This window comes from Equus quagga, chromosome 9 (genome assembly GCF_021613505.1).
Source record: "Equus quagga isolate Etosha38 chromosome 9, UCLA_HA_Equagga_1.0, whole genome shotgun sequence".
Taxonomy (NCBI): Eukaryota; Metazoa; Chordata; class Mammalia; order Perissodactyla; family Equidae; genus Equus; species Equus quagga.
In genome coordinates, this window is record NC_060275.1 from 63,838,223 (window position 1) to 63,846,880 (window position 8,658).

Below are 8,658 nucleotides of genomic sequence, written 5' to 3' on the forward strand. Positions count from 1 at the left end.
ATATGCCCATCAACAGAGCAGACAGTTCCAAGGAAAGACTCAGACAGTGTGAGGAAATGTCAATAAAAACATCAAAACATTAAATTCAAAGAAAAAAAGAGTGAAAAAACAGAACGGAATATCTAAGGGCTGTGGGAAAATTACAAAATAATGTAACATACAAAAAAGAAGAACCTAAGAACGACAAAAAAAGGAACAGAAAAACTATTCAAGGTAAAAATGACTGAGAATTTTTCCATATTAATGATAGAAACCAAACCACAGATCCAAGAGGCTCAGAAAACACTGAGTAAAATACAGAACAAAAAATCAACACCTAGTCATATAATCTTCAAATTGCAGATAATAAAACACAAAGAATGAATCTTGAAACAGACCAGTGGGAAAAAGTACCCTACCTACAGAGAGGCAAGGGTTAGAATAACATCAAATGTCTCTTCTGAAATGATGCAAGCAAGAAGTGGAGTGACATCTTTAGCATTAAAAAAAGAAACACCAATTTGAAATGTTGTACTTAGTAAAATTATTCTTCAAAAGGGAGTGACATTAGCAGGATTGTGGAATAAGTGGTTACATGGCCCACTCTCCAGCAGAAACACTTATTTACTACCATCTACAAATGAAAATAACTTCATGAGTTCTCAACAGCACAGGCAAGATGTTACAGCAACCCAGATGTTCACATGACAGAGATAAGCCACATTGCAAAAGGTAAGAAGAACAGTTTCACTTTTTCACATTACCCCTCCACCAGTGTGGCACAGCTCAGTGCTGAGAGTGACCCTTTGGGCATGAAATTCTCTGGGAGACAAGAGAGAGTAAAGTGAACATCTGATTTCCACAGCCTTTAAAGAATCTAGAGAGCTGAGAGGCCCACTTCTATTGAGTCTCACCCCAAACTCTGAGGTTATTGGCATGTCTAGATTGCCAGGCGCTGTTAAGAACAAAGAAAAGAGGCATGGCTCTAAAAAGTCAGCAGACAGATCTCAATAGCTGACCCAGAGCCTATGGTAGTGGCCCCTCCCACAGTCCCTGAAGCAGGTCTGCAGACACTCATGGACAATGTCAGCTGACCCACCCAGAATCTCTGCTGGGTTGACTGTTGAAGAGCTTTACTTGACATGTCTATTATGTACACATTGGAATAAGTGCTTTTCCAAAGCACAGACAACAAGGCTATAAAGATAATAAAGAATGGTGAAAACATGACACTATTAGAGGAATAAAATAAAGATCTCATACCAAAAGTAAAGAAATGGAGGTCTAATAGTAGCCCAACAAATAATTCAAAATATTCATCTCAAATAAGTTCAAAGAGAACACCAGTAGAAATCTAAAAGTAATCAGGAAAATAAAATTTTAACAAAATGAGAAGTTCAACAAAGAGGTTCAAACCATAATAAAGAACCAAACAAATTCTGGGGCTGAAAAATACAATGGATGAAACAAAAAGTTTCAGTAAAGAGCTTTAACAATAAACTTGATCCAGCAGAAGAAAGAATCAGCAACCTTTAAGATGGGTCATTTGAAGTTATTCAGTCAGAAGAACGATTAAAAAAGAAAACATAAAGAAAGCCTAGATGATATGGGACATCATCAAAAGAATCAGTATATACATTATGGGAGTCTCAGTAGGAAGAAAAAGAGAAAATTTATTTCAAAAATAATAAGTTTTTCAAAATTGGATAGAAATGGAAATGAAATTTATGAAGACCCAATGAACCCACATGTGTTAAAGCTAAAGAAGGCTACATAAAAACATTTATAATTAAGTGGTCAAAATTTAAAAATGGAGAGAGAATTTTGAAGTTAGTGACAGAAAAGTGACTTAACCCACACAAAGAAACATCAATAAGACTATAAGTAGATTTTTCAACAGAAACCTTGAGATCAGGAGTAATTGATATAATATAATCAAAGCTGAAAATATGACTGAAAGTATGTCATACCCAGATAAACTGTCTGAACAAACATTTTTCCAAAGATATACAGAGGGGCGACAGACACATGAAAAGATGTTCAACATCACTAATTATTAGGGAAATGCAAATCAAAACCTCAATAAGATATCACCTCACACCCACCAGAATGGCTATAATTAACAAGATAAGAAATAAAAAGTGTTAGAGAGGATGTGGAGAAGAGGGAACTCTCATATACTGCTGGTGAGAATGCAAACTGGTGCAACCACTATGGAAAACAGTATGGAGATTTCTCAAAAAATTAAAAATAGTGCTAGCATATGACCCAACTATTCCACTTCTGAGCACTTATCCAAAGACATGAAAACATGAATGTTAAAAGTTATACACACCCCTGTGTTCATTCCAGGATTATTAAAAATAGCCAAGACTCGGAAATAACCTAAGTACCTACCAATGGATGAATGGATAAAGAATGTCTGGTATATTTACACAATGGACTACTATCAATAAAAAAGATAAAGTCTTGCCATTTGTGACAACATGGATGAGGCTTGAGGTCCATGGATGGATGCTCCAGGGGTTTGGGATGTGTGCACGGGTCATGACTGTGTTGATGGTGTGTGTGGACCTGTGGGCCAAGGTGCTTATCAGTGGCAGAAGACCTGTGTTTTGCAAACAGCCGCATAGCAGATTGGCCCTGCCTTCCAAAGCCTGAAATAACTGAGTGCTCCTGTGCCTGGGGCCAGCCCCATGCAGCTGCAACCCTGCAAGAGCTGACAACAGCCTTGCAGGCAAGAGGCTTACAGGAATTGTAAGCCCCTGAGCCTAGCAAACAGTCATACTGGGGGCCTACAACCTTAACAGAAAAACTGCAACAGAAATGTATTTGTCCTTGCAGCCAACTGTACTGGGGCTCCCCAAAATCAATAAAGTAACTGAAGGATCCATAGCAGCCACACGCAGCTGAGAATTACAAAAAAGCTATCCAGGGGGGCCGCCTAGATTCCCTGGGCACCTTCAGCAAAAGCAATGCTGCCACAACACAAGGACACATGTAGCCCACAGAGGGGTTACTCCTGGAACATTTGGAACTGGTGACAAGAAGGAAGCACACTGCTGGCCCTCAAAAGGTGTCTGTTACATAAGGCCACTTCTCCAAGACCAGGAGACATAGCTGACCCATATAATACATACGTATAAACACTGAGAAAGAGGCAAAATGAGGAGGCAAAGGAATACTTTCCAAGTATGGGAACAGGACAAAACCTCATAAAAAGAACTAAATGAAATAGAAATTTAAAAATCTCCTTGAAAAAGAGTTAACAAAAAGTCATAAGGATGCTTACTGATCTTGGGAGAAGAATGGATGAATACTGTGAGAACATCAGCAAAGAATTGGAAAATATATAAAAAAAACAGAAATGAAGAATACAATACTAGACATGAAAAATTCACTAGATGGATTCAACAGCAAAGTAGATGATACAGAAGAACAGATCAGCGAGCTGGAAGAAAGACTAGAGGAAATCACTCAAGCTGAACACATAAAAGAAAAAAGAATGAATGAGAATGAGGACAATGTAAGGCAACTCTAGGGAAACATCAAGTAGACAGATAGCTGTATTGTAGGTGTCCCAGAAGGAAAAGAGAGAGACAAAGGGACAGAGAATCTATTTGAAGAAATAATAGCTGAAAACTTTCCTAACCTAAGGAAGGAAAAAGACATCCATGTACAGAAAGCACAGAGAACACCAAACAAGATAAGCCCAAAAAGGCCCACATCAAGACACCTTAATGTCCAAAATTAAAGATAAACAGAGAATCCTAAAACCACAAGACAAAGGCAGCAAGCGGCATCCAAAGGAAATCGCATAAGGCAATCATCTGACTTCTCAGCCAAAACCCAACAGGTTAGAAGAGAGTAGCATGACTTATTTAACGAGATGAAAGGAAAAACCTACAGCCAGGAATATTCTACTCAGCAAGGTTATCATTCAGAATGGAAGGAGAAATAAAGAATTTCCCAGACAAGCAAAAATTAAAGGAGATCATCACCAAGAAACAAGTTCTACAGGAAATGCTGAAGGGACTTATTTAAGTGGGAAAGAGAAGACCACAAATGGGAATAAGAAAATTATCAAGAAAAAGGCAATAAAATCACTAGTAAAGGCAGCAATACAGTAAAGGTAGCAGATCAACGACCCATGAAGAGAATATGAAAGAAAAACAAAAGTACTAATATTATCTATTTCAATGATAAGAGAATAAAGATACTCACACACAAAAAAAGAGGTTAGGTATGATATCGAAAACATAAAATATGTGAGGAGTGGAGGAAAAGAGTAGAGCTTTTAGAAATAAGTCAAACAAAAGAGACCACAACTCAATATAGATTGATACAGATGTAGATTATTATACATGAACTTCATGATAATCACAAACCAGAAACCTATAATAAATACACAAATAATAAAGACAAAGGAATCCAAAAATAATACTAAGGAAAGCCATCAAACCACAAGGGAAGAGAGCAAGAGAAGAAGAAAGGAATAGAGAAGAATTACTGAAAGGCTCAGAAAAAAGGTGAGAAAATGGCAATAAGGACATAGTTATCAATAGCTACAATGTCAATGGACTAAATCCTCCAATCAAGAGGCACAGGGTGGCCGATTGCATAAAACATCAAGATGTATCCATAAGCTGCATGCAAGAGACACACTTCAGACCTAAAGACACTCACAAATTGAAAGTGAAAGGATGGAAAAAGATAAGCATGCAAATGGCTGTGAAAAGAAAGCTGGGGGAGCAATACTTAGACAAAATAGACTTTAAAATAGAAGCTTTCATAAGAGACAAAGAAGGGCACTACATCATGATAAAAGGAACAATCCAACAAAAGGACATAACACTTGCAAATATCTATGCGCCCAACATAGGAGCACCTAAATATATAAAGCAATTATTAACAGAAATAAAGGAGAAATAGACAGTAACACAATAATAGTAGAGCACTTTAACACTCCATGTAAATCAATGGATAGATCATCCAAACAGAAGATCAACAAGAAACCATTGGCCTTAAATGACACATTCAGCCAGATGGACTTAGCAGAGACTTACAGAACATTCCATCCAAAAACCTCAGAATACACATTCTTTTCAAAAGTACATGGAACATTATCCAGGATTGACCACACATTAGGCCACAAAACAAGCATCAATACATTTAAGAACATTAAAATAATGCCAAACATCTTTCATGACTGCAAAGGTATGAAACTAGAAATCAGCTACATGAAGAAAATCAGAAAAGCCACAAGTATGTGGACATTAAACAAAATGCTGCTGAACAACGATTGGGTCAATGAAGACTTTAAAGCAGCAATAAAAAAATACCTGGAGACAAATCAAAATAAAAATATGATATGCTAAAATCTATGGGATACAGCAAAAGTGGTTCTAAGAGGGAATTTTACAGCAATTCAGGCTCACCTCAACAAACTAGAAAAATCCCGGGGGTTGGCCTGCTGGTGCAGCAGTTAAGTTCGCGCATTCCGCTTCTCGGCAGCCTGGGGTTTGCCGGTTCGGATCCTGGGTACGGACATGGCACTGCTTGGCACGCCATGCTGTGGTAGGCATCCCACGTATAAAGTAGATGAAGATGGGAACGATGTTAGCTCAGGGCCAGGCTTCCTCAGCAAAAAAGTGGAGGACTGGCAGTAGTTAGCTCAGGGCTAATCTTCCTCAAAAGAAAATATGAAAAAAAAAGAGAAAAATCCCAAATAAACAATCTACCAGTGCACCTAAAGGAACTGGAAAAAGGAGATAAACAAAGCCCAAGATCAGTAGAATGATGGAAATAATAAAAGTCACAGCAGAAATAAACGAAATAGAGACTAAGAAAACAATAGAAAAAATCAATGAAACCAAGAGCTTGTTCTTTAAAAAGATCAATGGAATTGACAAACCTTTAATTAGATTCATCAGGCAAAAAAAGAGAGAAGGCTCAAATAAATAAAATCAGAAGTTAAAGAGCAGAAATTACAACCAACACATCAGAAATACAAAAGATTATGGGAATCCTATGAAAAGCTATGCACAAAAAATGTGGATGATCTAGAAGAAATGGATAAATACTTACACTCATACTACCTTTCAAAACTGAATGAAGAAGAAATAAAGAATTCGAGTAGACCAATCACCAGTAAGGAGATTGAAACAGTCATCAAAAACCTCCCCAAAAATAAAAGTCCAGGACCAGATGGCTTCCCTGGTAAATTCTACCAAATATTCAAAGAAGAATTAATACCTATCCTTCTCAAGCTCTTCCAAAAAATCGAAGAGGAGGGGAAGCTTCCTAACTCACTCCATGAAGCCAACATTACCCTGATACCAAAACCAGATAAGGACAGCACACACACACAAAATTACAGGGCAACATCACTGATGAACATTGATGCAAAAATCCTCAACAAAATACTAGCAAATTGAATACCACAATACATTAAAAAGGTCATCACCCTGATCAAGTGGGATTTATTCCAGGCATACAGGGATGGTTTGGTCTTTGCAAATCAATCAACATGATACACCACATTAACAAAATGAAGAATAAAAAGTGCGTTATCACCTCAATAGATGCAGAGAAAGCAATTGACATGATACAGCATCCATTTATGGTAAAAATTCTGAATAAAATGGGTATAGAAGGAAAATACCTCAACATAATGAAGGCCATAAATGACAAACCCACAGCTAATATCATTCTCAATGGAGAAAAAGTGAAAACTATCCCTCTAAGTACAGGAACCAGACAAGGATGCCCACTTTCACCACTCTTAATTAACATAGTTTAGGAAGTCTTAGCCAGAGACACCAGGCAAGAAAAAGAAATAAAAGCGATCCAGATTGGAAAAGAAGAAGAGAAACTGTCAGTATTTGCAGATGACACTATTTTATATACATGAAAAAGCCTAAATCCACTTAAAAACTTTTAGACGTAATAAATGAATACAAATTGCAGGATACAAAATCAACATACAAAATCTGTTGCATTCCTATGCACTAACAACGAAGTAGTAAAAAGAGAAATTAAGAATACAATCCCATTTACAATTGCAACAAAACGAGCAAAATATCTAGGAATCAGCTTAACCAAGGAGATGAAATATCTGTAGACTGAAAACTATAAAACATTGTTGAAAGAAATTGAAGAAGACACAAAGTAATGGAAAGATATTTCATGCTCTTGGATTGGAAGAATTAACATAGTTAAAATGTCCTACTTCCTAAAGCGATCTATAGATTCAATACAATCCCTATGAAAGTTGCAACAACATTTTCCACAGAAATAGAAGAAAGAATCCTAAAATTTATATGGAACAACAAAAGATCTGGAATAGCCAAAGAAATCCCAAGGGAAAAGTTTACTTTCCTTATCACAAAGTAAACTTTATAGAATATAGGTAAACACTTTATTAATTATTATTATGCTTCCTTTTTATCTCTTCTTCCTTACCAGCCAGCAAGCATTTCAAACAAATTCCCTTTCACCATGGGGACTGAGTTTCTCCTCGAAGGCTTTGGCAATGGGCAGAAGCTAGGCTCTTGCGCTCCATGTTAATTCTACTGATGTTCTTGATCACCTTTTTAGGAAATGTCATCATCACGTACACCACACTCAATAAGAACCTTCACACTCCCATGTACTTTTTCCCTCAGAATCTGTCTATCTTAGATGTGCTGCCTTTCAGTCACTATCCCCACTGCCTGTGTCACCTCTCACACTAGCAACAGGACCATTTCCGTGGCTGTATGTGAAACTTAGGTGTTCTTGTATTCTTGGTCATTTATTTTGCCTACGTGGATGTGATGTTCCTCACCATCATAGCCTGTGACCTCTATGTGGCCATCTGCTAGTCCCTCTGTGACCCAGTTATCGTGAACCACCATTTCTGTGTCCAGATGATCCTGGCCTCCACACTCAGTGGTCTTGTCTATGCAGATGTGCACAATGGCAACACATTCCAGCTGCCCTTCAGTCAGTCCAGCATGGTCCATCAGTTCTTGTGTGATGTCTTCTCTATGCAGAGCCTCTCCTGCTCTCACACCTCTAGCAACACGTTTTTCATGCTTGTCTGTGACATGTTGGTTTGTGTTGGCTGCTTTATCTTCATTGTCATTTCAAGTATTCACACACTTTCTACTGTACCCAGGTTTTCAGCCAGAGAGCAGGGAAAGGAGTTTTCTCCCCACATCCCTCATGTACTCATGGTATCTGTCTTCCTTCCTTCCATATCCTGTGTGTATTCAAGGCTTTCAGTAACCTCTGAAATGACTCAGGATGATCCTTTCTATATTTTATATCATAACTCCTCCACTCCTGAATCCTATCATCTACAGTGTTAGAAAGAAACAGAAAAGGAAGCTGCAAGAAAAGTAGCATTAAGAAAATTTTATTCAGGAAAATTTTAAACATACATTTCAGTGTTATCTCAATTTCACTGAATAAATTCCAAACTTCTATAAATACACTTCATGTCTGAGTTTTACATAGGAGACTTCCTACTCCAGGATCTCTCTAGTGAGACATGAATAATCAATGTTGTAAAAGAATTATTTTGTGTTTTACATTACCTTTCCTATTTATCTTTTGCAAAATGTGCATGGAAGGAATTTCAGCAATTGCATATTTGAATGAATGTATATGATTCAAGATATTTGCTGAGAATCA